Raw genomic sequence first — 24039 nt, forward strand, 5'->3', positions numbered from 1 at the left:
GACTTGGTACAACCCCTACAAAGGCAATTTGACAATAATTATCATAATTTGAAATATACATACCACAAGACCCATAATTTTACTCTTCAGTAATCATCCTACAGTTACACTGGTATGTGTACAAAATTATGTATTTGTAAGCATATCCATTGCAATGTTGTTTGTCTCACACATTTATCAGTGGTGACCTGGTCAAATAACTCGTGTATGTCCACAAAATGGGATAGTATGCAGCTATTAAAACAAGAAAAATCAGGTCTATGTGTATTAATATGGGAAATGCTGCAAGATAAAATGGTACATGACAAAAGCAACATTCATAAAATTAAGAATAACATATTGCCACTTGTGTGCAAACAATAATATATATTCACAAGTATTCATAGACATATAGCTTATTTCACATAGAATTCCCAAGAAACCTACATGTGTTTGCCTTGAAGGTAATTAGATGGAATGAAAGGCAGACAACAAAGGAAAATTTGCTTTTCCCTTTTGTACCTTTACAATGCTGTTTATTCTAAAAAATAAAATATTAAAAAATATAGACTTTGTCTCTAATTAACTTGGGGGAAGTGAAAGTGTTTTTGAATTTTAACGCATTGTGGACCTGGCACTATGTTTAGTCCTTGGAAGGCACAAAAGAAGAACATGAAGTAGTCTCTACTGAAAGTGAAAATGAGCAGATAACTATTAGCAAATAATAACAGGGAAGATATAGTGAATGACCAAATGTAACTACCACCGCCCCCTGGCCCCCATTTCCCTGTAACAATACTGAGGGGTCAGGGAGGAATGGGGTCTTGGAGGACAAGGGGATCATGCCCAGTCATGGTGCAGAAGACCATTGAGAGTGCTCTATCAATAGAATTCCAGCCTGATAATGAATTCTGCCCTGGAAAACTGCCTTTACTACTTAATATACAGTATTTTTGTGAGGATAGTCATTACTGAAGTATTCAAGTTCAACAGCTTAACAGGAACACAAGAAGTGACTTAGTGTATGTTCTTGAAGTAATATTTATTCTGTGCCTGATCATATTGTTCCACTCTTAGCTCATGACATAGTCACCTAATCAGATGGACCGAGGGAGTTGCCAGAGAAACGTCATGAGTTATAGAAGCCTTCCATGTGACTCAGGGTTCATGAGTCAGTGTTTGAATGTTCCTACTGCTCCCTGATTTTCTGGACCTTCAAGGTCTTTCACATCCTGGCCACACTCCCCAAGCCTATCTCACTCCTACTGTGGCCTCTCAGGCTGACCCCCACCATCCTCTCCACAGGCTCCATTCTCTGGGTCATCTTGCTCCAGCTCATTCTCCTATGCCTGTCCCCTCCCACCTAACTAAATTCTGTGCACCTCTCACTGCTTAAATCAAGTCCTACCTTCTTCACAAAGGCTTCTCCATCTTTAGTGCTTCCAATCCCTGCCTAGGGGTGGTTTTTATTTGTAGTATTATACAGTTTAACCTTCAATTAATTACTCCTATGCTATTATGCAGTTTAGTTTTCTTTTCCTAACAAATCATAAGTCCATTGAGGGCTAGGATTAAGAAATGTTCTAATTTGGTGTCTTCTCCAGAACCTATTAGATTCTCACTCAATACATTTTGACTGAATGAATGATTTAATCTCCCCTTCCTAATCACCACCACTCAAAAGTCAGGGCAAGCTCTTTCCACTGAGATCACCCAGTGAGAACTTTTAGACATGTGAGTCCTGGATAACACTTAAAGAGACATTTAAAGAGAAAACATTGCTTGTTTCTTATTTAAGTAGAAAAAAATAAAGAAAAGGAATGGTTTGTCCCTGGTCACACTCAGAGGCAGGCCTGCTGAGAAAAATGACATGGCTCATGTTCATGTCATTTGCTATGGAGGGCCTCACAGAACAGCTCCACAGTCAGCATCACTGCCAACAGTAATCAGTAATCATTGCTGTCTAGGCTGACAGTGAACATTCACCTCACGCCACACAGGGACCATGGGTCCTCCCCTAAGAACTATGTTTCTATGACCTTGGTGTTCCTATCCTTGTGGTCCCTTTGTGGATCCCTGTCTATCCCTGCTCTATAGCTGCAGCCCAGCATGCACCGTCCCAGGCTTTATGAGTCTGAGAATTAGGGGAAAGAGCTCATCTCAGTCCCATCTGGGGAGCCCTCAGAGTACACACCACACACAGTAAGTTCAGGATCCTACTACAGTCAGACCTTCAGCCTGCTCTGGTTCATCTTCCTCAAAAACCTGTGCTTCCACCCAGTCCCCAATCAAAGTGTAAACTCTTCCATCAGTTCTATCACCATCATTTACAGCACACACACACACACACACACACACACACACACACGTACATGTATACCCCCCACACAAGCTTTTCTGATTGATGAGGAAGTGAGATCATTATTGTATAAGGAAATGAGGCCATTTTTACCCAAATCTTTTCATATCAGTATATACAGACCTAGTTCATTTTTTTTTAACAGTCACATAGAATTCAGTTTTACAAAGAAATTGCAATCTATTTTGTCACTCCTATGTTGGTGGACATTTAGGTTTTATGCTTCTGGCTTTTTTAACTGTTACCCAGTGCTGCAGTAAATATCTTTCTACAAATATTTTGGGTTATTCTGTATGGTGGAACTGTGTCAAAGGGTGTGTTTATTTTTAACTTTTGTAGGTATTACCAAAATGCCCTCTGAGAAGTGTTTTAATTTACACTCTCCCAACAGTATATGAGAATACCTGTCTTCCCACATATCCATCAATACTGCAGGTTGTACATCTCATCCATATATAGTAAAATATTATTCATTATTTATCTGAAATTCAATTTATTGTTCTTTGCTAAAAAGCTCTCAGGCCTATCTTTTTGGGGGGTCTTATTTTTCTTATGAAGGCTCCAATGTACACATAAATATATTAAATAAAATGTGTATGTTTTTCTGTTGTTAGTCTGTCTTGTCAGTTTAATTCTCAGGCCCAGTCACAGAACCCAAGAGGGTAAATGAAAAGTTTTTTCTCCCTTACAATTCCTATACATTTAGAAGTGGAATTACTGGGTCACAATGTATGTGCATATTCAACTTTAATAATGCCAAAGGTTTTCAAAGTGATTGTACCGATTTATACTGCCAACAGCAGTTTGAAAATTCTACTTCTTATATATCCTTACCAACACTGGGCATTGTCTATCTTTTTCATTTCATCACTCCAAATGGATATGTGGTCCTACTTTTCTTTTAATTACAGTTGTTTTGAAAAGTAATCATTTAAAACAGAAACATCCATACTGAAATAGGAAAGCTTTAGGAAAAAAATGAGATTCATGTGGCTAATAAGTGAATATGAGGAAAAGGGTGATGCCTGGCTGGAGGGATCTGACTGAAATCACAGCAGAAAGAGTTAATAATAATAATAAGCACTGTTCTCCATGTTGTATGTGTATTAATATCTTTAAGTCCATGACAACCTTAAGAAATAACTACTAATATCCTCATTTTAAAGATAAGACATAGAGAAGCTAAATAACCTTCCTTAGGTCACTCAACTTTAAATGGAACTACACACTGGGCTTCCACAAGTCATACAATTTTTCTCTCCTTGAGTTCAACTTTGTATGGTTTAATCTGCTCACAAAAGGATGTGGGTAGGGGGCCAAAAGGGTCTGTGATTTGTCTCTAGCCCTGGGGTCAGACCAAAAGTTTTATGGGCTGACTTCTCTAACTGTCTGGAAACCTTTTCAGAGTGATTCTCAGACTTGACCTGTGAGCTTTGTAAACTATAAAATAGAGATTCCTCTTCCTAGAATCCAGTCCTTGTAGGGGACCACCATGCATGGTTTTGGGAACTGTAGCTCAGCCACAAACTACGCCCCCCTCAGGAGGCCTATGAGTCTTGACTGGAAGACTGGGAAGGCTGGAGATAGATATGACCCCAAAGCCCATTCAGGGGGTCCCTGTGGGATTGGATTTAAAGAACGCATGTTCTGCTTTGAAGCTTGCTCTGTTTTTCTCATCTCTTAAGTTAGCTGTAGACCCTGTGTAACATCAAATACCTGGAAGGTGTATAAAGCTTTGCACCTGATTTCCCCATAGTGCCAAATTGTTTAACAGACCGTGACCTAGAATGTTCATTGTGTTTCTTACATTATTATTGGTAATCAGTGGTTGTTAACAGTAACCCAAGCATTTGAAATTGATTGATGATTTGTGTATCCTGACTCTGTATACCCTGGATACCCTCTTCAATAAAAGGAGCTTGAAAGGCATGATCAGGGCTCTTTTCCCCTAGAGAGATCAACCACCTTTTCTCCTCCCTGACAAAATACAATGTTTGGATTACTTATTGTCACTCATTCGCAATCCTGAGACCACTGCTGGACAGTGAATTTCCACCGAGCTGAGGGCGTTGAGGGCAACCCACCTCAAATCTTCTCTTATCCCAGACTGTTTCATTAGGTTAGGAATGTGGTTAGGACTCACAAACACACAATTTTAACAAGATGCCCTGGGAACTTTTATACTAGCAGGATTAGCCTGGTTGAGATGGTGTGGGGTTTTTAGATTGGGGAATTTCTACTCTAAAGTGTTCTGATACCAAGCAACCAGAAAATTATTTCAGTCAGCTATAGGAGGTGGTGTTGATGTTGGGTGCCTTTAGGGTCATGCCTTCTCATAGTGAAGTAGCTACATATTATATAATGAGTTTAAATTTTATCTTTTAAACACCTGCATATGTATGCATGTGGGTGTTGTGTGTGTTCAACTTTAATAGATAATGCCATACATATACATACATATAGTTGATCCTCATTAACAGTTTCTGTATTCATGAGTTTGCCTGCTCTCTAATACTTACTTGTAACTCCAAAACCAATGCCTGCAGTTCTTTCAGGCTCATTTATAAACAAACATAGACAGAATAGAGAAAAATTTGAGCTGCCCATCTTGCACACTCTCAGCTGAGGTCAAATGAGTGAGGCTCCACTTTTTGTTTCAGCTCTCACACTATAAACAAGTGTTCTTCTCATGGTCTATTCTTCATATTTTATGCTTTTTGCAGGTGATTTCCCATTGAAAATGATCCCCAGGCACAATGCTGAAATGCTATCAGCTGGTGCTAAGGGCAGGAAGGCTGTGATATGCTATAGGGTTAAAATAAATGTGTTAGATGAGCTTTACTCAGCCTGACTTAGAGTACTGTTGGCAAGAGTTTGTGGAGAGCAGGACCAATAAAATGGCATTGGTCCGGTCAAGATAGGATAAAGTATATAAAACAAAATGGTGTCACTCATGTCAACCAAGATGGCTGTCAGTCAGCCATGACACTTTCATTCCATGACACATCTGGAAAGGAGGCACACCAAAGATATCTGCACATGTGACCAGAAAAGACATGTCTTCAGAGTGGGACCATCCACATATAGGCTCCTGGGGAAATTCCACATTTGCCATCAGGGGTCCCAAGACACTTATCAAGAGACCCAGAGGGGTAAAGAACATGACTCTCAAGAGTGCACTGAGATAGACTTCAGACCACTGCTGAGGCAGATGAGTTCCACAGACTAAAGGTGCTGCCCCACATCGTGCTGCTCTTCTGACTGCCCTGCTGCCAGGAGGCTCTGCCCTGCGGGACCAAGAACTTCATTTGCCCTGTTGCCAGAGCAGCTCCAGAGATTCTGCCTTGTAAGACGCTAACGGCTCCCCTGCCTATGATGCTCTTTCCCAGGCCCACAGACTGTGACTCTGGAACTCGGGATTGTTATCCCCCAGTCCTCTTATGTAATGATCGTTTCTGAGTGATTATTATTATCAGGTTAGTATGGATTTGGATTGAATCTGCATTAATAAAAGTCAAGAGAATAGCATAGTGGCCCATGTTGACTCCTTGTTATTTCTTGGTGCCAGTGTCACCTGTACGACTGTGATGGTACAGGCAGCTCAGTGCTTTTGGGGTTTTCTAAAAATATTTTATTGTTTATGCTATTAAAGTTGTCCCAATTTTTCCCTCTTGCCTCTCTCCACCCAGCCCACCCCCTACTCCCATAGTCAATCTCCACACCATTGTCCATGTCCCTGGGCTCGGATTACACAACCTGAGTGGGAATCAAAGGCTGGCTTCCAAGAAAGACTATATCGGAAAACAAACACTTATGGCAGAGTTTAATAATTTATATTAAATGAAAGGACAAAGCCAGCACCATTTGCTATCGTGGCACTGAGGCAGGAAATAGGAGAGAGGAAACTCTGGAGGCACCTCAGGACTAAGACAAAGGACATCAATAGTGAACAGAAACCCTGTTCTAAGACCCTGTTCTAAGACCCTGTTCTATGACTGGTTTTTCCCGCTTTCTGGAAAAGCACAGAATCATGGTGAATCATGACTGTACCAGTGCAGAAGATGCTACGTGACCTGCTTCATTATAATAGTGTTATAATAAATTAGCATTGTGGTAACCCCTTCTCTGGTGGCCAATCATGGGAGACCTCATGTGCAGTAGCTTAAAAGTAATATAACTACTTGAACATGTAAAATAAAAGCCCACCAAAACTAGCCAGGAAATATCTGCACTATAAGAATAGAATCCCCCTAGCACCTGAGGTCAATCTCTGCTCAGAGTTGGCCTGCTCCCATGTTCTGTGGAGTGTACTACTACTTAATAAATCTGCTTTCTCTCTTTGTACTATAAATTCTCTGTATGTTCAGTTCAATTCTTTGTCTATGATCACCAATGTGAGAAATGCTCACAATAAAAACTGGGACACATGACTTGAGCAGCGAAGTGAGGTGTTTATTCACGAGTCTGCAGAGTCAGCCGCACCCTCACAGCCAGGAGAATGTGCACCCAAAAAGAGGGAGCTGACTGTTTTTATCCCTAATGCATGTAAAGCCTTCCTCCCTCTCCCTTTCATTCTCCATTTCTCCGTGCTGGATACTCCGGAGTTACAATCTAACTCGATTATCTAAATGCCCCTTTTGTGATTTGTAAATATGCTAATGCTGTCAACTTCCTTCTCAGAGATCCTCTAATTACATTTGCCCTTGAGACCCTCTAATTACATTTGTTCTTTGTTACTTACGATTTTCTACTCGTTTGGGAGTCACTATGTCCTTGTTTCTTACACCAAGAACCTGGTTACCTGTGCCCACTTGTGACAGTACCATTTGCTGAGAAGGCACTATGGACTTGTTAAACATGACTGCCATTTTACTCTTCTGAGCTTATCCCCAGGACTGTAAATTAGTGCGAAGCAAGAACAGAACAGAACTAACCACTCCCTACAGCCACAGGCAGAAGATAACATTGGGACAAACTGCAGCTTCATGTTATAACATCCCCCAACATCCCAGGGTCCTCACAACAACACCCACCCCCATCCTTTTATAATCCAATTGTGTTAGGGCCAGAGACCCCATGTTGCCTGCCCTGTAACCTGCCACGTGAGTCAGGCCTTGCAAAACAGGCTGTGGCCAGTGGTCACTGTGCCCTTGGAAACTGTGGCCTGCAGTCATGAAGGACTTGAGCCACTGCCTGTGCCAAAACAAATAGTCTGCATCACCAGCCATTAACAGAGGTGATGAAGGAATAGTCACCACACCTGCTGAGAGCTAATTACATATCCATTGACCCTTCCCCTTTTCCTTAATCATTTACCGTAAGTCTCCTGACAGCCATCCCGAATCAGGGGACATGTTCTTTCTCAAACACCTATGCCCTTGACTTTGCAGCCAACCAACAGGGTGACGCATCCCCCTGAAGGTCTGCTCCAAGCCCTTAAAAATCCCTCTACCCCTTCCCTTGGGGCTGCAGTCTGCTCGGACTCAGTCTGCCTGCTTGAACATCCTTTAATAAAGGCTTTGAACTGGTACATCCAACTCCTCCCTTCTTCCAGGCACCAACCTAACAAATTATAATTCAGTAAAAGCCTAAATCCCCTGCCATTCAATGCTGGTATATCTCTCCACACCATGCCCCTCTCCTTTCTTGAAGAGTGAATAAAAACTTTTCTCTCTGTACTTTCTTCTCTTTGTGAATTCCTTCACAGCCCATGTCACCAGCCACCCTAATATTAAATAAGGTATCTTTAGAGAGAAACATATATAAATAAGGTTCTGTATTGATTGGTTGGTGAAAATTCTCTGCTCACAGCCTTTATACTTCCCTTAGTGGTAATGACTCAGTATTTGATAGTTCAGTGTTCACTGGGACTTTATAGAATGTTACTCCTGGAGAAAGCTGTGAGGTAGGGCTGCCTGCAGGTCAGCTGCCTGATTCCCGGTTAGATAGTTCTGAGTGTACGGAGAACTTCTCTGCCTTTGCAGCACCTATTCCAGCACACATGTTGTTAAATGCTGTGGTTAAATGATTCTAAGTGTACTCCCTGATTTTGCCCCCACAATATGCCGAATTGAGTTCAACTAGAGATCACCACTCTGAGGGAGTTGTTGGCTCCATATTAAAAGGCCATTGGGCCTTCCCTGAACCCACAGAGACTTGACAGTAAGACAGGATATTAAGAAGTTAGGAAAATTTCTAGTCAACTGGAATGGGGAAATAAGAAAATTAAACAAAGCCAAACAGTTGAGCACAAGACCTTATCAGAGAATACATAACCTCTCTGGCCATAAACGACAGGCCTCCTGAGAAGAGAGGAAGAGGAATTCTAATGCAAGCATGGAGATAACACCAGAACAAAGGAGCCAGCTTGGGAAGAAGCTTCAGACTTCCCTTTCAGCTATCCCTTTCAAGAGAAACAGCATGTCTTTGCTGTTTCCCACTCCCAAATTCCCATGTTTCCCTATATAAAGTTGTTTCTGAAAGCTCAAGGTAAGGTGGATGTTAAGGTTTTAACCTGCCACCTTCTCACACTGCTGGCTTCTGATATTAATAAAAGTGCAATTATAATCTAATACTTGTGTCTCTGCTTTTTGCCCGATCAGTGACAGGCAGCACCAGCCCGACACACAGTTGCCCTCTGGTTTCTCTGGTTTCAACAGGAGCCAAGCTCCACAACCTGGATCCATATTCTAGGGCCCTCCCAACCTCCCTTTGTGAAAGCTAGAAAGAAAGCAAAAGAAGAAAGACAGTCACAGAGTGTATGTGCATTTGTTACAGAACCCCTGGGCTGCTCCAATTGAAAACGAACCCATGGGCTCTTTAGTTAGGGGCCCGATTGCCCGCTGCCAAAATTATAACTCTCAATACCGAGTTTAGGGAAAAGAAAAAGAATTGTTTATTTAACAGTTATATAGATTTAGTTATTTGTGGATTTCTGTTGTTAGGTCTTATGTTCTTTAAAACACCCATAAACACATATCCTTGCCTCCCCCCTACCAAACCAGGCTAGTTTTAGAAAAGTTAGAGAAACCGTTTCCCTACTTTCCAAACACGGTTCAGCTTTACCAGCAGCTGCCAATCATTCAATTCTGATTGGGGAGGTCCTTTCTGTGCTGTGGTGCCCTCCAGCTCTCAATGCAGGACCGCCTGGATTCTCAGCCTCCTTGCAAACTGCCTTCTTCCTGTAAACCGCGTGGATCTCCTCTCCTTCTCAAAACCACCTGGCGAGAGCTTCTTCTTTAAGCAGCCTGGAGACCCCTTCTCCAAGCCACATTGAGGGAGCCCACAAGAGCCAGAGAGTGAGGGCGTGAGGGCCAGAGAGAGAGAGCCTGAGAGAGAGAGCCTCCTAGAGCCAGAGCCAGCCCAAAATGTCTGCAGCTGCTTCTCTTCCTCCTTGCCTCGTCTCTCTCCCCCACTGTGTCCTCTCACGCAGTGAGTGTTGCAAACCGTCCTGACCATTCACAGAACCCTACATAGGCTCTGTCTGCTTCTTCCGTACCAGCCCACAGTCCAAGATCCCTCCCATCTTCCTGAGTCTTGGAAGTAAAGTGGATCTTTGCAACAATGTTTCCAACCACTAGCTCCAGGCATGCAAGGGCATCCTGAAAGCTGCTTCCTGCTCCCTATCTCCCAGCTGCAAACTCTGGGTTTGTTTTTGGACTCCCCTGTTTCTGTAACACATTCCCTGACATAGAGGAAAATCTGCTTCACTATTTATGACTACAGTATTTGACTCATGTGCAACTTTTCCAGTGCAAGTATTTCAAGATACTTACATTCACACAAATGTTTTCTAGGCTTTAGGTAGACACTAAATGTGAATGTTCTAAGAGCTGAGCTAAGCTAAGAGGGGAATGTGGACCATATACAGAAGGCATTTCTGTCTTTGGTTATCAGCCCACCTGTTAGAAATAGTAAGAACCGAAACCAAGGAAGCTGAGATGCAAGATTTATTAAGAGGAACCTGCCGGGCTGTCTCAAAGGAGAGAACAGCAGCTGGCGTACAGGCTGACAAGGTTTTAAAGGGAGGGATAGAGGATGACCGGAACAGGGTATCGGGGCACCTAGTGATTGGTTTGGCCTGGGGGTAATGGCAGGAACAATGAGTTGAGTCTGGGGGTAATGGCACGAACAATGGTGGGAACAACGAGGCACTTGGTGTTTTGTTGGGTATGTTGCTGGGGAGAAGGTACTTGGTGATTTATTGGGCATGTTGCTGGGGAGAAGAATAGAATAAGGGAGTAAAAAATTTTCTACCTCCTACTGGTGCTTTGCAAGATTTGAGGAACTTTTCGCTGGACTGCTCAATAGTCATTGTTTGTGGTTTTTACTTCCTACTAATCAACTTATTGGGTGGGGGTTTTTGAGGCTCTTACTGAACCTAAGACCACCCAGTTTAGGTCATGCCAAGTGAGCGAGTTTCATCTCTGAGCCAGCAGGAGAGACTCACATGACTCCAGACCAGCAGCATTACCAGCCACAGCTCACTGAATTTGTTCCTTCAGGGAGCAAGAGACAGTTTGTGGACTCTTGGAAATCCTCTTAATGTCTTTCAGATTCAGCTAACCTTCTGATGAAGTAGATTCATGGGTATGAATATTTGAGATTCTCAATATTTTTTCTTCTTGTGGTCCTTTGGAAAGATTCTATTTATTTTTAGAGAGAGGGGAAGAGAGGAAGAAAGAGAGGGAGAAAAACATTGATATGAGGTAAAAACATGAGTTGGTTGCCTCTCGTATGCACATCGACCAACTCAGGCATGAGCCCTGACCAGGAATCAAGTCAGTGACCTTTTGCTTTGCAGGACAACATCCAACTAACTGAGCCACACCAGTCAGGGCCCTTATGGCCCTTTATAAACTTACATATTTTGAGCTGAGACAAAAGGAGAGAGCTTACCTATTTGTAAGTGACAGAGGTCAAAGAACTAGTCTTGCCATAATAATTGTTTGGTCGTTTATGTTCTGAGTGACAGAAGAGTGAGAAAATGTTGCTAAGCAATACTGCACATCCTTCCTGAAAACTGCATCAAAACCTAGCAACAAGTTTCCTGGTATGACCCTCAGACTCCTGTGAAGTAGAACCACCACAGGAATGTTGTCTGACAGGCCTGTCTGCCTACTCTCTTCTAGTTAGTTATTCAGCCTTACAATAGGTAGATTTATTGAGTGCTTATGAGTCCCCTTGCCAAGTACTGGGGATACATAGATCAAAACATGAGGCCTTCAATGAGAGTCCAGCCTGGTTTTAAAGAGAGATAACAGAAACAAGTGATTATACTCTAGTGTGGTAGTTGCTAGTATAAGGAAATAAAAACTTTTATCTAAACAGTCAACACCAGAGTTTGTCATTGAGAGGGAACTGGCTTTATTTGAGAAAATAACTTGATAAACATCTGGGTCTGGACTGGGCACATGGGAACACTGATATCATTGGAGAAGGAGTCAGGGTGGGAGTTCCTAAAAAGGAAAGGAAGAGGAGTAAAACAGGGTACAGATATTTCCCACAGCTCATAGTTTGGGGGATGAGGAAAGGAGATAGTATAGCTTTCAAGGTACTTTGCATATCTATGGCAAGCTAATAATAGCTAGATAATAGCTATGCTACTGTCCCAGGGCAAAAGGTATATGGGACTTTCAAGATTTAAAAGGAAGGGTAGACAGCCTTGAGAGAAGGAGCAAGTTGAGAACCATGATGGAGGTGTGCCACGATCTGAGAAGGAACATGTTGGAGAAGCATCATGGGTGGGTGCCATGATGTAAGAGGATGTTGTAGCAGTGACGTGGAAAGCAGCAAGCAGTTATGTAGTGTGGCCTGGGCTAGTAAGAAAGCAGGCATGCTGCTGTTTTAATCATGCCAGCTCTAGCTGACTCTGAAGCCACCAAGGACTCCACCTTGCAGACTTGAGCTCTATCTGGACTCTTGGAACTCAGGACATATGGAGGGGACACTCTCTTAGGACTTGTGCCTTTCCTGGACTTCACCATAATCCAGAGTAACACAGCACATGCTTTCCTGCTGAAGACAACATACCCCAGATCCTGAAGGAGAGAGCTGACAGATAAGGGATAAATAACAATTGGGCCTGGTTTTGGTTTATAGCTTTTTGAGGAGCAAGGGAAGTGCTAGGTGTCATGCGGGAACAGGGCTCCAAACTGAAGTGTTCCTGTTACAGTAGTATTAGGGATAAAGAAGCAAGCCAGTGACTCTGAAACCAGTAGGAGATAATTAACAGATGAATCATGGAAAAGGGGTGAGGAAATGACATTCTGCAGCTTCTCACACATATCTCTGGGATCAAAAGGAGGAAGATTGTCATCACCAAACACAGAGAAATGGGGAAATGTAGCTAGATAACTTAGCAAATAAATTGGAGATAGACCTATAGCTAAATTACCCTTTGTTAATCAGACCCTGAGTTAAGTAGTTAATTGAGTTAGATTGTGAACCTGGATTAACCAGCAATGGAGAAACGGGGAATAAGAAGGGGGTGTGGCTAATAACATTACTGTAAACCAGTTTTCTCTGTTTACTTCCTGCGCACACTCTCCTGGCTGGCAGTGCACCCGACTCTGCAGACTTGTGAATAAATGCCTCGCTTTACTGCTCAAGTCCTGTGTCCTGGTGACTTATTGTGAGTGTTTCTTACAGTAGAATGAGTAGCAGAGGGGAAATAAAGGCAGGATCTTCACCACTGCAATCTAACAAAGAACTTAATAGAGGAGGCTAGAAGCAGAGGGAGACATGTCTCTCCCATTAACTCAGCAGTCCTGGGCCTGGTCTGATAAAATTGCCAGATGTTCCAACATCACAAGAAACACTACGTTAGCACTAGAGGAGGAAAGCCCTTGAAATTCTATGTATCCTTTCCACTATCTGGGAAGGAAAGCCTTTGAAACTGTGCTTTCATTCCAAGGCCTGAAAGGGGGTTCACAGTACCCAAAGAAAAAGCCCATAAAACAACTTTGGTTAATTGCCTACATCTGGTCACTAACTGTTTTACAAGGGAGTCCCTAATGCTTATAGAAAGAGGCATTAAAAAACTTTGGGTAATAGTCCCAACTTTAATTAACTGCCTCCCTTCACTTATGTGTTTTACAATAAGATGAAAAAATGGAGTCTGGAGCAAGATAAGGATTCAGGCTAATAGACCTACATGCATACCTAAGTTTGGGTAGTCACGTTTCCCCAAGAAAAGCTGACACCACCTTCATCCATTAATCAATATATAACTTCTTCACTCCCATCCCACCACCTATATAAGTTCTCAGAATAAAGAACTTGTGCTCCTGGCTCTCTGGCCACAAGGCATCTGGCTACCCTAGAGTGAGCTTGCCACCCTGGCCTTTGGCCACTCTTGCTTTTGCTCTCCCATTCACTAATAAGCTTTATGTGCATGTTAGTAGGCTCACTGATCTGTAATTCTTTACTGTGTCTGTAAGAAGAACCCGGGTTTTTCCAGTAACACTCCCAGCCCCTCCCACAGGTTGGAATACTGTAAAGAAAGACCCGTTTTTCACAATATTAATGTTAGGTCATACACCAAGGTGCCACATGAAGGAGCCCCAGTTTGCTCGGTAACAGGAGGACCTATGACAAATCTTGGCTGGAGGACAAGTTTAAAGAGTAATGTGGGTTATAAGTTCTTTGGTTTTAAAAACACTCCCTATGACCCATAAACCTTCAATAAATGTTCTGCTGTTCTGAGCAGAAATTAGTTCACTTTTACCATGAAGGATGTGATCAAAGAGAAAGGGCCTCAATTCTTACTAAGTCAGGAAAGAGATGAAAGAAAAGCCACAACATATTGAGAAATGATCAAACAGTTTGATGAAGGTTCCAAATTGGCACATTTGTGACTTGAGTACACAACCCACCCCCCCAGACACACACACACAAACACACATACACCTAAATTCAGAGAAATTTTGGGATAGGCACTGACTTCCAGTCTGAGAAGCTAGATAACAGACCTGAGTTAATCCTACCCAGATCCTAAGAGATAGTGAGACCCCGGCCAACACCAAGCCTTCCTATAACACAGGTGAGGGGAGGAGCTCTGATTTGGCCTGGAGAGTCAGAGAAAGGTGCCCAGAGGATGTGACTCCCAACAGAACTGAAAGAGGAAAACATGGGTAGGTTTTGATGAGAAAGGGCATGAGAGAACCTCAGAAAACAGATAATTTGTTATAAAGTGATGGGATCATATTTAGTAAGGAATATAGCAAAAGTGGAAAACCTCAGAGATGACACCCTGAATTCTGAAAAGACAACTGTATTTTTCTCTCAAATTCACATATCATGACTATGGCCTTGTCTACTTTCAACAGTGTCACTATGTCCAGAGATAAATGAATTATTGATGATAGATAGATAGCTAGGTAGATAGTTAATAGACAGATGATAGAGAAACAAACACCAAAGAAAAACTCAGTGCTGTTTCTTCTAAGTTTGCATCACAGATTCCCCTGGAGATTTGCCTCCAACTGTAGGCATGCCCATTGCTCACAGAATTTAATCACCATGAAAAATGAACATACTATGCTATCTTGCCTTCCTAAGTCAGAGTTTGCAAAGTACTTAACTGTATTGTTAATATCTTGCTTGCCTCCTTATTTGGGGGAGAAAAAAATACTTCCTTTTCTTTTCATGGAAAGGCTCCAGTCCTGCCTTCAGCTGAAATTTCCTGAGCCTGTCATGTCATGTCAGCTTTATGGCTTCTGCTCAGATTCAGGTAATCCCCATGCTTAGAGCAAAACTGGCACTTCCTACCTGGCAGTGCTGAATAGGTTGAAAGTGGGCTTGATGATATTGCACAGCCCAGACTCTGGGCAATAGGTGTGTTCAATGTGTCTGCACATGCCCGTCTGTGGGATTTGCTGCTCCTTTTTAAGAAAGACAATTAAAGTGAACTCAGCAAAGTTAATTATTAGTCAGTGGAGATGAAGGATGGGAGAGAGCATGTCCAGTACAGTGGTGGAGAATAATGCTGGGAAAGGCTGCCCTTTCATGGGCGGTGAAGATGCTAAGGAAAAGCCTGACTCCCATTTTCATGACTTCCAGGGTCATATGAGTGGAAATAAGAAAGCAGAGTGCAAGGAGACAAGAGTCAGGAAGGATGACATAGTGCTTTTTGGCTCCAGTCTTTCTAGTTTGTTGAAAAAGACTTCTCTTGAACATTTCACACACAAAGCAAGACTGTGGTAGATCTTACACTGGAGAAAACTTCTTGTATATAAATGCTTGTTGAAGGAATACATGAAGGGATGGCCTGGATAAATTTCACGTTCCTCATTGACCATTGTGATCTCACTGATCCACACATATGTCTACGTTCCCATAGGAATCAGGCAGTTCATTTCACAGTGAAACATTACTGGCTCTCTTGAGCCCCCTCAGATCCCAGAGTTTGGAAGTGAGACTGATCTAGAACCATCAGTTCACCTAGTGTTTCTTTACTACACAGCTTTCAAACAGATCATACCCTAGGTAAAGAGAGGCAAGGAGAGCAAACAAGGAGGCTTGGGTTAGCACTGAGCCACTAGCTGCTATGGCTCCTTTCCCAACTCAGGGTCTGACTTCTGGTTATTGATTCCAGAGACTTGGGAACTACGTGATATCAGTGCACTAATGAGGGACTGTCAATGGCAAATTAATTCATACTCCCTGGACTTGTATTACAGAATGCTGCAGGAGGCATATGGATGATCTTGTCTATGGGCCCTGTCCAATCTCTTTTTATTTTGCCAACTTGTGCTTCGAGTTTAAAGGTAACAGGCATTCTTCAGTAGCTGAGGAAATTAACACCTAAGGGCCCCTAAAACTGTAGCTGAAAATGAAGTCTAGCCAGCCAAGGGATGAATCAGAATTTAAAATGAAGGGAGGGAGAAACCATGGTAAAAATACTGGTAAAGAGGGATGACTGAAAAAACAAAGAATGAAGCTTGTACTATAGTAAAGGTGTGGCTTCAGTATAAAAATGTAAATCTCTACAGTATAAAGTTGGCAAATTCAGGAAGTTGGGAGAGAAAGGAAGAGAAATGTAAGAATGTTAATTTCCTTATTCACAACAAGGAGTTTATAGATACTACCTAAAGTTAGAACATATTTTAAAATAACTGCTACCTATTAATGCTTTTTTTCCCAAAGCCAACTGGAGGAGAAATCATTTCTGAATATAACTCCTAGACAAGTATGTTCTCTTTGCTGACATGTGGATTCTTATTAGCTTCAACACAGAGGCTCTTCCCTTTCATTTGATGTGCTATCAACCTTCCCACATTTTGCCTCAAGTTCTTAGCCTAAATTGTGGCTCTTGTAGTTCTGCAAATTCTGTAGATATTCCAAGCCATAATTCCGCTTTTCCTCCTAAGGTAGATGTGAGTTTCAGCATTGCCATTAGCTATATGTTTGGTTAGTAGGCATTTTAAATGATCATTTCCTTCTCAGTATGCACAAACAGTGAGACATTTGCGATATGCAAGAGTACCACTCAACACTGGGTATATGTTAGAATAAAACTCCATAGGAATAGAAACTTTAAAAATCTTTAATTGATTTATTCCCAACACCCAAGACAAGAACTAGGACATAGCAGGTGCTCAAAAACTATTTTCTGAATGAATAAATAAATGACACACCATATTTTTCTTCAAGAATCTCCAGCTACTAGAGGAGATAGACATACACTTAAATAAAAATATGCAAGGTAACTGATATGTGAAAAATTCTGTGAGAACCCACAGGAGGAAAGAAATGGGTCTTTAATGATTAGGAAGGATTTTGATTTGGGCTGTAATAAATGAATAATATTTTGATGGAATGAGAAATGACTGGAAACCATTTCAGGTAGATGGAGGACAAAGGGAGGGCAATATAGTTCAGGGAAAGGCAAATGTTCCAAGCATGGGAAGGACAGTGGTAGAATGCCAGGTTGGAGAGAGACTGTGAAGGACTTTTGAACCATATTTTAAGGAATTTAGGTGGATTCCATAGGTGGCAGTTGGGAACAATTGAAGACATTTGATCAGAGGAATGACATGTTAATACCTATATTTTAGAAATGGAATTCTGTGGCAGGATAGATGCTCCATTTAAAAACAACTAGATTGAAGGCAGGAAAACCATTAGGAGCTTTTGAAATAGTACAAGGGAGAAAGAGAATTCACCTGAACTAGGGCAATGGAAGTGGGAATGAAAAAGAGAAAAACTTTGAAACTGCTTTAGTTCAGGTCCTTTGAAAAGCATGTACCAACATGTTTTAGACTTCTTTGTGAGAGATTCGTTGGGGAAAACACCTGTGAAAGATAAAGGTAAAACACCTGTGAAAGATAAAGATAAAGAGCCAGGAGACCACATAGCAGGTCTGATCTTGGTGAAGAAAAAAGGAGTAGTGGGGAGGGGAGTCTTAGACTCAACATAAATCTAAGAAAGTTTCTGTCAGTCTGATGGGGAGTACTCAAGCGAAAGTCTCCCTCTGAAAGAGTCCCACATCTTGCAGGAATGAGCTGTGCATGCTCAGTCACAGGCTGAGAGTAGCCCATGGGAAGTGTGGTCGCAGTGCAAGCATGGAGATGGACCCAGAAGGGGTCTTCAACAGCTTGGGCCTTCAATCAATCATGCTCCCCACAGCAGAAGACATGAGCTGTGCATTTTTATGGCCACCACTCAACCTTACTGACAGTGCCCTCCCTGACTGGTGTGGCTCAGTTGCTGGACATCATTCCACAAAGTGAAAGGTTCAATTCCCTGGTAGATCACATGCCTGGGATGTAGATTTAGTTCCCATCAGGGTGTGTGCAGGGGACAATGGACTGATCTTTCTTTCCCTCTCTTTCTCCCTCCCTTCCTCTCTCTCTCTCTCTCTCTCAAAAAAAAAAAAAAAAAAAAAAAAAAGAAGACCTTACTGAAAGAGGGAGAAGTGAAGTTACTCAGAGGTTTATAGGTGAACATCTGAATAAATATTACCACTAACAGAGGAAGAAATATAATAGGAGGACCAAGTTTTATTGGAACATTAGTGAATGTGACTTTGAACAGGTTTAGTTTGAGTTTCCTGTGGGGGCAGGGATATATCCTGAAGATAGCTGGAAACCAAGGATGAATGTGGGAGAGGCTTATAGTTGTTCCCTAAACCCAGTGTCCCTCACTTTCTGAGCTCACCACCTGTCTATATTTCCCAGCTTTCCCTACATTTAGGTGTAATCATGTGACTGAGTTCTAGACAAGGGAATATAGGCAAAAATGTTTTTCAGTTTCATTCCTAGCCCTTAAAACATTCTTCTTGTGCTCCCTCATGTCCCTTCCCCTCCACTAGCAGCTCTAACACAACAACCATGAAGCTATATGTTGAAGGCAGCAGAGCCTCCATCAACTTGGGTCCCTGAAAGACTGCATGGAATAGTCATTCTTTCCTCCCACCATGGCCTTGGGCTGCTTAGTTGAGCAAGAACATTTCTATTGTGGTTAGGCCATTACTAACTTATCATATATCTATTTGTTAAAACAGATAAGCCAGCCAGGACTAAATATGTAGCAGTAGGAGTCAATGAGGGAATCCAGGGAGAGAATATAGAATGAGATAAGGAAGCTGAAGACTGATGCTAGACTAACATCTTCCATATACCCCTGGACCAGATGAATGACAAGGAACCAGGAAAGCAAAATGAGATCTTAATTCAAACTGTAGGAGAGAGTGGTGTTATTACCACTCTTTTTTCAGAAGAGGTGAATGAAGTTGAGAGATTAGTCTAAAGTCACTGGGCACAGAATCAAAACCAGCACTCTGCTGTTCCAGCCCTCTACAGCCTTTATCAGGCTGCCTGCCCAGCCTACCACTCATCCTGGCCATGGGGACTGCTTGATCCCACCCTGTAGGCTCAGTTCTTTCTGCATTTTGATTTCACAGGCCCAATCCTGACCTGAGACAAGAGCTAAGTTCCTGTAACTCATTCTGTGTCTCTACCTTGTATGTGCCTCAGATCTCATAACTAGGTTATCATCTGGCCCCTGGCCACCAAGAGCCCTGTCCAGCTAATCCATCAAGAATATCAATTCCCACTCAGACTAGAGCTTTGCTTTATTGTTCTTGGAGGTAATGAGGACTGGGACCCTGCAGACATGGCCCTTCAGGTTTCCTGGACCTTCTGCTTCCCCTTGCCTTAGAGCCCCTTCACCTCATCTGGAGCGCCTGCTGATTCTTTTTGTAAACCTGGGCCCTGGGCTTTCACACTTTGTCTGCCATACAAGCTTTCTTTGCACTCAGTACCTGCTGAAGAGGCTGTGCCCCACCCCTCCTGCCAACCTGGGTCCGTCTAGCCCATGGCCCCTCCCACTGTCTCAGTGTCTAGCTGCAAGCTGGGAGTAAATCACAAAAGAGCTCCCATTAGAAGACAGCACTATGATTGATATTAACCAACATTTACTTTAACATGGAGCCAAAGTCACTGGGGTGTTGTTATTTGATTTCGTCTATTTATTTCCTTCTTGGGATGTCACTGATGTCATTTGTCAATCTTCTAATAGGGTTAAAAAGATCCTTTCACTATGACTCAGGCTTGTTCTAAAGGGATCTTATCGTGCTGATCTGTTTAAATAAGGAGAGAGTGTTAAAATTCTGATTTATGCTTGTTAGGAAGGAAATAATTTTATTCAGGAAAAAAATGATAATTAGCTTATATACCATAACTCTGATTTGAGATAATTTCTAAGTTATGAACTTGGGGTAAGACTTCCACATCAAGCAATTAATGACAAATTCAGCTGATTAATGCCTTTGAAACTTTCAGTCAACTCAGATGCCCTTCTGAGAATGGATTCTTCCTCCCCCTTACTACAGATACCATTCTTAATAGTTAAATACAACAAAACAGGAACCTATAACTAAGTTAAATATTTATTTCAACTTGGACTTTATTCTGCATACTTGTATTTTTTTCTTTCTTTGGGAACATAGCGAACACCATTGTGAGTGTCCCAGTTCTACTTAACAAACAACTGTTTGGTACGTTGCAATGCAGAGATGTCTGTGTGTCCCAACAGAGCATGATCATCAACCATTTAGCAGTTAAGTAATGTCTAGGTCTGGGCCATTCATAAAAGCAGGGAATTCAGAAGTTGTTTTTAATTTACCTGAAATGACATCATTGTTCAAACGATACCATAGATTTTTTGGCCCCATTCTTGATAATTGGTCACATCATCCTCATTCTATAGTTAATTTTTTACCAATTGTCTGTTTTTCTCCATTGAGTGTATCTTCAGTTTTCCTATGAATTTTCCTACTTTAAAAAATTCTTTCCATTATCTTAACACAATCATAGTAGACCATGTTTTATCTCTTAGCAGTCCCTTGAGACCTTATTCTGTATTCACTGAAGTTTCAGCTAAAAAAAAAATCTCAGAATATTCACATGACATTAATACCAAAAGAAAAATAATTTAGTAATTGCTGATTATTATGAGCTATATTTCAGAAATAATTATATATGATAAGTGCCCAACAAATGAAGCCAGGATGTATTTGAAATTTTATTTCTAAGAAAAGGAGTTGAAAATTAAAAGAAAGATAAGACCAGTCAGAAAAAGACAAGTGCCATATGATTTCACTCATATGTGGAATCTAACGAATAAAATAAACTAACAAAATGGAAATAGACTTATAGATAGAGAACAGACTGACAGCTGTCAGAGGAGAGGAGGTTGTAGGGCCCGGTGAAAAAGGTAAAGGGACTAATAAAAAAAGAATCATAGTCACAGACAACAGCAGGGTGATTACCAGAGGGGAACGAAGTGGAGAAGTCTACAAGAGGGTATAGGGGGAAAATGGTGATGGAAAGAGATTTGACTTGGGGTGGTGAACATACAATACAATATAGATTTGATGTATTATAGAATTATACACCTGAAACCTATATAATTTTATTAACCAGTGTCACCCAAAAAAATTAAATAAAAATAAAATGAAAAAATAAAATTGAAAGAAAGAAAGAATGTGATTCTAATGGACAGTAAATGCTTCACTCATTCAAGAAACATTTATTCAGTACCTCCTATCTGAGAGGCTCACTGCCATGCCCCACAGGAGACAAAGGGTGAAAGGATGCTCATGATATCCTAGCAGAGATGAGGCAGGAAGATAAATTAGTTTACAGGCAGAATCAGATCAACCTACAGAGGCAGAGAAGGGAGGTGACCCCCTGAAGAACTTAGGAAGTTCCTGTGGAAATGTCTCTAGAACTAGACATTGAAAAATAGGTTTGTGAATGAAAATTGATTGGTCCAAAAGAGCATTCCAAATCAAATTATTAATGATGAAACTGAGGTGTAGGGAGGGTGCTAAGGCCATGCTAATGTAGGCTTAGAATTTTAACCTGAGTTATCTGATTCTGAAAACAAGTTTGTTTGTTTGTTTTTCCAGTAAACCTGGATTTTTGTACAGATTACCTCATACAATACTCACAACAATGTATTAAAGATTTTCCCCCCCAGGCCAGGATCTTCTAGTTTTAAGGAAGACAGACCATGTAAACCATTCAAGGGAGGGTTTCACTTGTACTTGTTTGTTTCTGTTTTAAAATAAAGATATAGGAGCCTTTCAGGGAACCTAAGTGAGGAACCAGGGCAGAAACCTATGAATAGTGGGGGTAGAAGCTGACACCCAATGACAGCCCTCACTCTCCGCAGTCTCTGCCTCCTTCAGTTTTCTCCTCTCCATTTTTCTGCTTCTTCATCAGCTTATCTATGACCCTCAAACTTTTTCAATCTTGAAGAGCTTTCAGGCCTTATCTATTTTAATTCTCAAATGAGAGACTTGATTGGAACTGTTTTTCTATTTGGGCAGAACCTTCATTGCCAGTCATTTTTGAGCTGCTTGTCTGATGTCCTCCAAGTTCCAAAAATCTGTAGCTAGAAGCAGTGGGAGTAGAGATATATAGTTTATGGCCACTTGGCAAAGTGTGATAGGACAGAAAAATAATATCACCTTCACTGTACAAATGAGAACACTCCTGGAGAGATCACACAACATTCTAAAGATCATACAGCTAATAAATCATCGAGTATAAGCCTTAAAGTCCATTACTGTGCCAAAAATTTGTTTGGTTTTAGATGTATTTTCTGCCCTCATTGGTTTCTGGCTGATTCCAGAAATGGTCCAAGGAATTCTGAGACTGCCTATCTACTTGAGCTTAAAAGCAGTTATAAGCTCTGCCAAATTCATGAAATCACAATGATTAAATTATCATCTGCACTGACTTGAGATGAATAACCTCTTGAAAGCAAGATTCTGGAACATGAACTATAATAGCTACTGCACTTTTTATAATAGCAATGATGGTAATGGTAGTCATTATGATGGTAATGATAGTTATAGTAGTAATGAAGAAGGACTGACTTCTTGTTGCCCTAGAGAGATCATAAGTGGGGGAAAAGTGCTAATCTCAGAGCTTTCAACTCGTAGGTCAAGTGAAGGCCCAGCCAAAGAAACTGAGACATTCCATAATTGCCTTAACAGAATGTCTCATTTTTATATCACAGGATGAGAACTAGATTCAAAATATAGTTTTCAGGCTTCCAAATTACAAGACAAGTTCAACTTTCAACCTTGTCATATCTCTTATGTTAATGTTAGGAAATTATTAGTATGGTTCGTGGGACATTGAGTTTGAGATGAGAACACTTGGATGAATTTGTAAGAATCTGAGAACCTTGCACCCCAATCCACTGAGGCTTCCTTACTAGCAGAAATATTCACTTCTATACCATCTGAAGCCACTAACTTGAGATCATTGCCTTTCAAGGAAATGACTAGTTTCCTGAAGACTTGCATCGCCTCTGCTCATTACTTTGTGAACTGATGGCCATTGGCACCAATTCAGTTTAACAGAAATCCCCAATTTGGGATGTGGTGAAGAAGGGAACTTATTTAGTGCAAACAGCTCAGTGGTGACACAGCATGGCTATAAACAGCAGGGATGTGAAACGGCTCAATTGTGATGTAGCGAAACTGTGAGGTGTCCCTGGGGTCAGGCCCCTCTTCAGCTAGACAGCTCAGCTCTGCACCTGCTGTACCCTACACTTGCAAGATATCTTCAGTGTTCCACGGAAAGGGAAAGTGCACTCTCAGAGCCAAAGGGGAGATGGCTTATATGAACAGAAGTCCCCGCCCCTGGTCCCTGATTGGCCTGTCCTCATGCAAATGAGGGCTCCAAATCCTTGCAGTTTGGTCCAAAAGTCACTGTTCTGATTGGTCAGAATAGAGCCATTCTGGTTACTCAGAGCTGCAACAAGAAAAAGCTCAGTCCTCTTGGTTGAAATAGGATTCCAGGAACTCCTTCATAAGGGCTGGCTCACAGGGCAGGAACAGTGCAGGCAGGCAGCTCAGTGCAGGCTTCTCCCTGAAGTGCAGTTTGTGTGAGAAGCCCCAGTATATAAATGGCTATTAGGCTCTGTTTTTAAAAAATTTAACCCAGTTAGCTACCAGGAGCCCTTTAGTAGGTGTGTTCTTTCTCAGGGTTTACTACTTCCAAACCCATTGTCAGTCAGACCCACACATCCAAAGTCCACTTCTGGAGGAGAGAGCTTATGTGCTAAAACAACTGCAAGGTTTTGCTAAATTTATATCCACAAGAACCTAAGATAAAATAAAATATTGAACTGGACTACGTTTATTCGTATGGGGACTATTACCCAAGATTCTCGAC

The sequence above is a fragment of the Furipterus horrens genome, unplaced genomic scaffold (genome assembly GCF_987537825.1).
Source record: "Furipterus horrens unplaced genomic scaffold, mFurHor1.1.pri manual_scaffold_3, whole genome shotgun sequence".
In the NCBI taxonomy this organism is placed as follows: Eukaryota; Metazoa; Chordata; class Mammalia; order Chiroptera; family Furipteridae; genus Furipterus; species Furipterus horrens.